Genomic DNA, 10,544 nt, shown 5'->3' on the forward strand with positions numbered 1-10,544 from the left:
CTATATAGTTTTTGCTCTAGCGCTTCACTTATATCTTTTAGAGCACGGTGGTGGATTTGTTTTATAGAAACTATTGTTCTCTCATGCTTCACTTATATTATTTTGAGAGTCTTAAACAGCATGGTAATTTGCTTAATCCTAATATGCTAGGTATTCAAGACTAGTAAAAACTTTCTTATGAGTGTGTTGAATACTAAGAGAAGTTTGATGCTTGATGATTGTTTTGAGATATGGAGGTAGTGATATTAAAGTTGTGCTAGTTGAGTAGTTGTGAATTTGAGAAAATACTTGTGTTAAAGTTTGCAAGTCCCGTAGCATGCACGTATGGTAAACGTTATGTAAAAATTTGAAACATGAGGTGTTCTTTGATTGTCCTCCTTATGAGTGGCGGTCGGGGACGAGCGATGGTCTTTTCCTACCAATCTATCCCCCTAGGAGAATGCGCGTAGTGCTTGGTTTTTGATGACTTGTAGATTTTTGCAATAAGTACGTGAGTTCTTTATGACTAATGTTGAGTCCATGGATTATACGCACTCTTACCCTTCCATCATTGCTAGCCTCTTCGGTACCGTGCATTGCCCTTTGTCACATTGAGAGTTGGTGCAAGCTTCGCCGGTGCATCCAAACCCTGTGATATGATACGCTCTTTCACACATAAACCTCCTTATATCTTCCTCAAAACAGCCACCATACCTACCTATTATGGCATTTCCGTAGCCATTCCGAGATATATTGCCATGCAACTTTCCACCGTTCCGTTTATCATGACACGTTCATCATTGTCATATTGCTTTGCATGATCATGTAGTTGACATAGTATTTGTGGCAAAGCCACCATTCATAATTCTTTCATACATGTCACTCTTGATTCATTGCATATCCCGGTACACCGCCGGAGGCATTCATATAGAGTCATACTTTGTTCTAGTATCGAGTTATAATCATTGAGTTGTAAATAAATAGAAGTGTGATGATCATCATTTTCTAGAGCATTGTCCCAAGTGAGGAAAAAAGGGAAAGGCCATAAAAAAGAAGAAGGCCCAAAAAAATGAGAGAAAAAGAGACAAGGGACAATGTTACTATCCTTTTTACCACACTTGTGCTTCAAAGTAGCACCATAATCTTCATGATAGAGAGTCTCTTGTTTTGTCACTTTCATATACTAGTGGGAATTTTTCATTATAGAACTTGGCTTGTATATTCCAACAATGGGCTTCCTCAAATGCCCTACGTCTTCGTGAGCAAGCAAGTTGGATGCACACCCATTTAGTTTCTTTTGTTGAGCTTTCATGCATTTATAGCTCTAGTGCATCCATTGCATGGCAATCCCTACACCTTGCATTAACATCAATCGATGGGCATCTCCATAGCTCATTGATTAGCCTCGTTGATGTGAGACTTTCTCCTTTTTTGTCTTCTCCACATAACCCCCATCATTATATTCTATTCCACCCATAGTGCTATATCCATGGCTCACGCTCATGTATTGCGTGAAGGTTGAAATTTTTTTGAGATTACTAAAGTATGAAACAATTGCTTGGCTTGTCATCGGGGTTGTGCATGATGAGAGCATTCTTGTGTGACGGAAATGGAGCATGGCTAAACTATATGATTTTGTAGGGATGAACTTTCTTTGGCCATGTTATTTTGAGAGGACATAATTGCTTAGTTAGTATGCTTGAAGTATTATTATTTTTATGTCAATATTGAACTTTTATCTTGAATCTTTTGGATCTGAATATTCATACCACAATTAAGAAGAATTACATTGAAATTATGCCAAGTAGCATTCCACATCAAAAATTCTGTTTTTATCATTTACCTACTCGAGGACGAGCAGGAATTAAGCTTGGGGATGCTTGATACGTTTCCAACGTATCTATAATTTTTTATTGTTCCATGCTATATTATATTCTGTTTTGGACATTAATTGTAACACCCCGGATCTAACTTTCCATATTTGTAACTCCAACTCTTGCCATTTTTGGCTATGTGTTATGATATTCCCTTCGTGGTCGGGTTTTCTCTTTCGTTTTGCATTTTGTTCATGTCATGCATCTCATATCATGTCATCATGTGCATCTCCTTTGCATACGTGCTCGTCTCATGAGTCCGAGCATTTCCCCGTTGTCCGTTTTGCAATCCGGCACTCCCGCATGCACCGGCGCACCCCTCTTGTTTCTTTTCGTGAGCGGGTGTTGAACGTTCTCGGAATGGACCGAGTCTTGCCAAGTGGACTTGGTATACCACCGGTAGACCACCTGTCAAGTTTCATTCCATTTGGAGGTCGTTTGATGCTCCAACGGTTAACCGGGTAACCGCAAAGTCCTTTTGTGTGTTGCAGCAAAACCCCCCTTCAAACAGTCCAATAACCCATCTAAGTCACTTCCATGCTCTAGTTCGTTCGATCACGATCGTGTGGGCGAAAACCGCACTCCATTTGGAGTCCCCTAGCTCCCTCTACCTATATAAACACCCTCCCCGTCCAAAATCCGGGTAAAAACCCTAGCCCCGCTCCCTCCGCGCGCCGGACACGTCCGCCCGGCGCCGGACAAAACCCGCCGCCGCGCCCGTCCAACCGGAGGCCGCCACGAGGCGCGCCGCCGCCACCTTCCGCCACCAGCCCGCGAGCCCGCGTTGGGCCCACCGAGCCCATCGCGCTGCCCGACTCCGCCGCCCTCCCGCGCGAGCCGGCGAGCCGCCGCCGCGCGCCTCGTCGCCGTGGGCGCCCGTGCTCCCCCTCGTAGGTATGCTTTTTTTGTCATTCATTGCCTTGTGATGAGTGAATCAAGCTCACCAAGATGCCTTCATAATGTTGTTACTGCCATGCTCTGTTTTTCTGCTAAGTCTGAAACCTGTTAATGAAACTTGCTATGTTTACATGGTTGCCATCATATCTTCTGATACTTTTTGGCTCAAGGTCACAAAGGGCCTTTTGTTCAATGCATTTAGTAGATTCATGCCATGCCTTGTTTTGCTATGTTAAGTTCCTGTAGCATGTGTTTTGCTTGCTCTGAACATTGCTACCTGATGCTGTTTATGCCATGTCCAGTAATTTCACCAAGTCTGTGAACCTGATATTTTTTGCACTTTTCCCATGCTTGTTTGATTCTGTTATTTTGTGATCTAGCCGTAGCTCAGTGTTGATCTTTTGTCAAGAATCTCCTGTAGATTACTGCCATATGATTTGTTACTATGTTGGGGTGCGGTAGCATAGTTACTTGATGTATTCTAATGCTATCATGCTGTTAATCGCAGAATCGTGTCATTCTTGTTTTGCTTGCCATTTGTAAACCGTGCATCCGTTTCTGGTGATCTTTATATCGATTTCGACCGAAATTATCTCATCTTTCCAGTGGCATACTTGGTTTGCCAAGTTACTGCCTTGTTCATCCTTTTTCTTACGGAGCACGCATACGCATCGCATACCACATCTCGCATATCATGCATGTTTTACATCATGTTGCTTGTGCATTTCCCGTGATTGATTGTGGTTTCAGTGCTTGTGTTCTTGATGTGGGTAGAGCCAGGAGACGAGTTCGTGTACGAGGAACCTGTTGAGTACGCTTACGAGGATCAAGCTCTCGACAACTCTGAGAACCTTGCAGGCAAGATGACCATACCCTCGAAATCACTTCTATCTTTGCTTTGCTAGTTGTTCGTTCTATTGCCATGCTGCACTACCTACCACTTGCTATATCATGCCTCCCATATTGCCATGTCAAGCCTCTAACCATCTTTTCCTAGCAAACCGTTGTTTGGCTAAGTTACCGCTTTTGCTCAGCCCTTCTTATAGCGTTGCTAGTTGCAGGTGAAGTTGAAGTTGGTTCCATATTGGAACATGGATACTTTGGCATATCACAATATCTCTTATTTAATTAATGCATCTATATATTTGGTAAAGGGTCGAAGTCTCGGCCTTATGCCTGGTGTTTTGTTCCACTCTTGCCGCCCTAGTTTCCGTCATACCGGTATTATGTTCCTTGAGTTTGCGTTCCTTACGCGGTTGGGTGATTTATGGGACCCCCTTGACAGTTCGCCTTGAATAAAACTCCTGCAGCAAGGCCCAACCTTGGTTTTACCATTTGCCTACCTAAGACTTTTCCCTTGGGTTTTCGCGAGCCCGAGGGTCATCTTTATTTTAACCCCCCCCCCCCCCCCCGGGCCAGTGCTCCTTCGAGTGTTGGTCCGAAACGAGTAGACTGCGGGGCCACCTCGGGGAAACTTGAGGCCTGGTTTTACTCGTACGATGTCTCATCCGTTGTGCCCTGAGAACGAGATATGTGCAGCTCATATCGGGAATTGTCGGCACATCGGGCGGCTTTGCTGGTCTTGTTTTACCTTTGTCGAAATGTCTTGTAAACCGGGATTTCGAGATTGATCGGGTCTTCTCGGGAGAAGGTTTATCCTTCGTTGACCGTGAGAGCTTATAATGGGCTAAGTTGGGACACCCCTGCAGGATATTATCTTTCGAAAGCTATGCCCGCGGTTATGAGGCAGATGGGAATTTGTTAATGTCCGGTTGTAGAGAACTTGTCACTTGACTCAATTAAAATACATCAACCGTGTGTGTAGCCGTGATGGTCTCTTCTCGGTGGAGTCCGGGAAGTGAACACGGTTTGAGTTATGCATGAACGTAAGTAGTTTCAGGATCACTTCTTGATCATTTCTAGCTTCGCGACCGTTGCGTTGCTTCTCTTCTCGCTCTCATTTACGTATGTTAGCCACCATATATGCTTAGTGCTTGCTGCAGCTCCACCTCATTACACCATCCTTCCCTATAAGCTTAAACAGTCTTGATCTCGCGGGTGTGAGATTGCTGAGTCCTCGTGACTCACAGATTCTACCAAAACAGTTGCAGGTGCCGACAATACCAGTGCAGATGACGCAACCAAGCTCAAGTGGGAGTTCGATGAGGAACGTGGTCGTTACTATGTTTCTTTTCCTGATGATCAGTAGTGAAGCCCAGTTGGGACGATCGGGGATCTAGCATTTGGGGTTATCTTATTTTTTTCATTGGGATTTGACCGTAGTCGGTCTATGTGTGGATTTTGGATGATGTATGAATTAATTTATGTATTGTGTGAAGTGGCGATTGTAATCCAACTCTCATTATCCCTTTCTTGTTCATTACATGGGATTGTGTGAAGATAACCCTTCTTGCGACAATACCACAATGCAGTTATGCCTCTAAGTCGTGCCTCGACACGTGGGAGATATAGCTGGTCTCCTCCAACCTCTTGCTATACCAGAATGGAAGTTTGATCATATCGAAATGGACTTCGTGACTGGATTTCCAAAGTCCAAGCGCGGAAATGATGCTATCTTCGTTGTCATCGACTAGCTTACTAAAGTGGCTCATTTCCTTCCAATCAAAGAATCTATCACAGCAGCTCAGTTGGCAGAGCTATACACCTCCAGAATTGTCTCCTTGCACGGCATTCCACAATTGATTTCTTCAGATCGTGGAAGCATCTTCACTTCTAAGTTCTGGGACTCCTTCCAGAAGGCCATGGGCACCAACATTCGCTTCAGCCCAGCTTTCCATCCTCAAACTAGTGGCCAAGTCGAGCGAGTCAATCAAATCCTTGAAGATATGCTCAGGGCTTGTGTCATTCCTTTGGCATGAAGTGGGAAGATTGTCTTCCATATGCCGAATTCTCCTACAACAACAGCTTCCAAGCGAGTTCGGGCAAGGCCCCATTCGAAATTCTATATGGCAGAAAGTGTCGTACTCCTCACAATTGGTCAGAGACTGGTGAACGCCAACTTCTTGGCAACGACTTAATCACAGAGGCTGAAGAAATGTGTAAAGTCATCCGTGAAAATCTCAAAGCCGCGCAATCGCGCCAGAAGAGTTACTATGATAGTAAGCACCGTGACTTGGCTTTCGAGATCGGAGACCATGTCTACCTCCGCGTCTCTCCAATGAAAGGCACTCGTTGCTTCGGTATCAAAGGGAAGCTTGCCCCTAGATACGTGGGTCCTTTCAAGATCATTGGCAAAAGAGGCGACCTCGCCTATCAACTTGAGCTTCCCTCCAACTTCGCGAACGTGCACGATGTGTTCCACGTGTCACAGCTTCGCAAGTTCTTCAAGACACCGGAGCGCACCATCAACTTCGAAGAGATTGACCTCCAAGAAGATCTGTCTTATCATGAGCACCCCGTTGCTATTCTTGAAGAAACTGAGCGCAAGACTCGCAACAAGTCAATCAAATTCCTAAAAGTGAAGTGGTCGCACCATTCCGACCGAGAAGCCACCTGGGAACGCGAGGACCACCTCCGTTCCGAATATTCGGAGTTCTTTCAGTCCTAGATATCGGGACGAGATCCTCTCATAGTGGTCGAGGGTTGTAACACCCCGGATGTAACTTTCCATATTTGTAACTCCAACTCTTGCCATTTTCGGCTATGTGTTATGATATTCCCATCGTGGTCGGGTTTTTTCTTTTGTTTTGCATTTTGTTCATGTCATGCATCTCATATCATGTCATCATGTGCATCTCATTTGCATACGTGTTCGTCTCATGCGTCCGAGCATTTTCCCCGTTGTCCGTTTTGCAATCCGGCACTCCCACATGCACCGGCGCACCCCACTTGTTTCTTTTCGTGAGCGGGTGTTGAACGTTCTCGGAATGGACCGAGTCTTGCCAAGTGGACTTGGTATACCACCGGTAGACCACCTGTCAAGTTTCATTCCATTTGGAGGTTGTTTGATGCTCCAATGGTTAACCGGGTAACCGCAAAGTCCTTTTGTGTGTTGCAGCAAAAAAACCCTCCAAACAGTCCAATAACCCATCTAAGTCACTTCCATGCTCTAGGTCGTTCGATCACGATCATGTGGGCGAAAACCGCACTCCATTTGGAGTCTCCTAGCTCCCTCTACCTATATAAACACCCTCCCCGTCCAAAATCCGGGTAAAAACCCTAGCCCCGCTCCCTCCGCGCGCCCGACACGTCCGCCCAGCGCCGGACGAAACCCGCCGCCACGCCCATCCAACCGGAGGCCACCACGTGGCGCGTCGCCGCCTCCCTCCGCCACCGGCCCGCGAGCCCGCGTCGGGCCCGCCGAGCCCATCGCACCGCCGCCCGGTCTGCGCCCCCGCGCCGCCCGACTCCGCCGCCCTCCCGCGCGAGCCGGCGAGCCGCCGCCGTGCGCCTCGTCGCCGTGGGCGCCCGTGCCCGCGCCCGTGCTCCCCCGCGCCGGATCCGGTCGGTCCGGCCCCAACGCGCGCCTCTCCCTCCTCTCCTCACCGGCCGCCGTCTCCCTCCTCCTTCCGCAGCTCCGGCGAGCGTCAGATCCAGATCGAGGTTGCTTCCCCCCCTCGAAATTCTCCAAGTCCTGAGATATTTTTACAATATGTGGCTCTGTTCATTGCGTCATATCTCATGGCATACTGCGCCGTTTTGCGTGCATGATATACTGAAATGTTCGTCTCGAGATGCTCTTCATTTTGTTCCATTGTGCCATGCTCGTTTGACTCCATCTTGATGCCCAAATCTCTGGTGCAAGAATGCTATATGATGTTTTCTGCTGTTACTTATCAGAACTTTGGTGTTTTGTTATTTTTGTTGCATTTGATGTGTGCATCTTATGAGTAGGAGCTCTACAGGTGTTTTGATCTATGCCATGCCATCTTTATAGAGGTAAATGCCATGTATTTTTGTGATCTCTGTGGTGACTAGCACAAGCATGCAAACTAGAACCTGATATTTTTTGCACTTTTGCCATGCTTGTTTGAATATGTTATTCTGTGATCTAGCCATAGCTCAGTGTTCATCTTTTGTCACGCATCTCCTGTAGATTACTGCCATATGCTTTGTTGCTATGTTGGGGTGTCGTAGCATAGCTACTTGATGTATTCTAAGTGCTATCATGCTGTTAATCGCAGAATCGTGTCATTCTTGTTTTGCTTGCCATTTGTAAACCGTGCATCCGTTTCCGGTGATCTTTATATCGATTTCGACCGAAATTATCTCATATTTCAAGTGGCATACTTGGTTTGCCAAGTTACTGCCTTGTTCATCCTTTTTCTTACGGAGCACGCATACGCATCGCATACCACATCTCGCATATCATGCACGTTTTACATCATGTTGCTTGTGCATTTCCCGTGATTGATTGTGGTTCCGTTGCTTGTGTTCTTGCTGTGGGTAGAGCCGGGAGACGAGTTCGTATACGAGGAACCTGTTGAGTATGCTTACGAGGATCAAGCTCTCGACAACTCTGAGAACCTTGCAGGCAAGATGACCATACCCTCGAAATCACTTCTATCTTTGCTTTGCTAGTTGTTCGTTCTATTGCCATGCTGCGCTACCTACCACTTGCTATATCATGCCTCCCATATTGCCATGTCAAGCCTCTAACCATCTTTTCCTAGCAAACCGTTGGTTGGCTAAGTTACCGCTTTTGCTCAGCCCTTCTTATAGCGTTGCTAGTTGCAGGTGAAGTTGAAGTTGGTTCCATGTTGGAACATGGATATTTTGGAATATCACGATATCTCTTATTTAATTAATGCATCTATATATTTGGTAAAGGGTGGAAGGCTCGGCCTTATGCCTGGTGTTTTGTTCCACTCTTGCCGCCCTAGTTTCCGTCATACCGGTATTATGTTCCTTGAGTTTGCGTTCCTTACGCGGTTGGGTGATTTATGGGACCCCCTTGACAGTTCGCCTTGAATAAAACTCCTCCAGCAAGGCCCAACCTTGGTTTTACCATTTGCCTACCTAAGCCTTTTCCCTTGGGTTTTCGCGAGCCCGAGGGTCATCTTTATTTTAACCCCCCCCCCCCCCGGGGCCAGTGCTCCTTCGAGTGTTGGTCCAAAACGAGTAGACCGCGAGGCCACCTCGGGGAAACTTGAGGCCTGGTTTTACTTGTAGGATGTCTCATAAGTTGTGCCCTGAGAACGAGATATGTGCAGCTCCTATCAGGATTTGTCGGCACATCGGGCGGCTTTGCTGGTCTTGTTTTACCTTTGTCGAAATGTCTTGTAAACCGGGATTTCGAGACTGGTCGGGTCTTCTCGGGAGAAGGTTTATCCTTCGTTGACCGTGAGAGCTTATAATGGGCTAAGTTGGGACACCCCTGCAGGGTATTATCTTTCGAAAGTCGTGCCCGCGGTTATGAGGCAGATGGGAATTTGTTAATGTCCGGTTGTAGAGAACTTGTCACTTGACTCAATTAAAATACATCAACCGTGTGTGTAGCCGTGATGGTCTCTTCTCGGCGGAGTCCGGGAAGTGAACACGGTTTGAGTTATGCATGAACGTAATTAGTTTCAGGATCACTTCTTGATCATTTCTAGCTTCGCGACCGTTGCGTTGCTTCTCTTCTCGCTCTCATTTGCGTATGTTAGCCACCATATATGCTTAGTGCTTGCTGCAGCTCCACCTCATTACACCATCCTTCCCTATAAGCTTAAATAGTCTTGATCTCACGGGTGTGATATTGCTGAGTCCTCGTGACTCACAGATTCTACCAAAACAGTTGTAGGTGCCGACGATACCAGTGCAGATGACGCAACCGAGCTCAAGTGGGAGTTCGACGAGGAACGTGGTCGTTACTATGTTTCTTTTCCTGATGATCAGTAGTGGAGCCCAGTTGGGACGATTCGGGAACTAGCATTTGGGGTTATCTTATTTTTTCATTTGGATTTGACCGTAGTCGGTCTATGTGTGGATTTTGGATGATGTATGAATTAATTTATGTATTGTGTGAAGTGGCGATTGTAAGCCAACTCTCGTTATCCCTTTCTTGTTCATTACATGGGATTGTGTGAAGATAACCCTTCTTGCGACAATACCACAATGCGGTTATGCCTCTAAGTCGTGCCTCGACACGTGGGAGATATAGCCGCACCGTGGGCGTTACATTAATGGGCTTTATTATACACTTTTATATTATTTTTGGGACTAACCTATTAACCGGAGGCCCAGTCCAGGATTGCTATTTTTTTGCCTATTTCAGAGTTTCACAGAAAAAGAATATCAAACGGAGTCCAAACGGAATGAAACCTTCGGGAACGTGATTTTCGGAATGAACGTGACCCAGAGGACTTGGACCCTACGTCAAGACATCAACCAGGAAGGCACGAGGTAGGGGGGCACGCCTACCCCCCAGGACTCGCCCTCCACTCTCGTGGGCCCCACGTTGCTCCACCGACGTACTTCTTCCTCCTATATATACCTACGTACCCCCAAACTACCAGATATGAAGCCAAAAACCTAATTCCACCACCGCAACCTTCTGTACCCGTGAGATCCCATCTTCGGGCCTTTTCCGGAGCTCCATCGGAGCTGGCATCGATCACGGAGGGCTTCTACATCAACACCATAGCCTCTCCGATGATGTGTGAGTAGTTTACCTTAGACCTTCGGGTCCATAGTTATTAGCTAGATGGCTTCTTCTCTCTTTTTGGATCTCAATACAATGTTCTCCCCCTCTCTTGTTGAGATCTATTCGATGTAATCTTCTTTTGCGGTGTGTTTGTTGAGATCGATAAATTGTGGGTTTATGATCAAGTTTATCTATGAACAATATTT

Source organism: Aegilops tauschii, chromosome 3, assembly GCF_002575655.3.
Source record: "Aegilops tauschii subsp. strangulata cultivar AL8/78 chromosome 3, Aet v6.0, whole genome shotgun sequence".
Lineage (NCBI taxonomy): Eukaryota > Viridiplantae > Streptophyta > Magnoliopsida > Poales > Poaceae > Aegilops > Aegilops tauschii.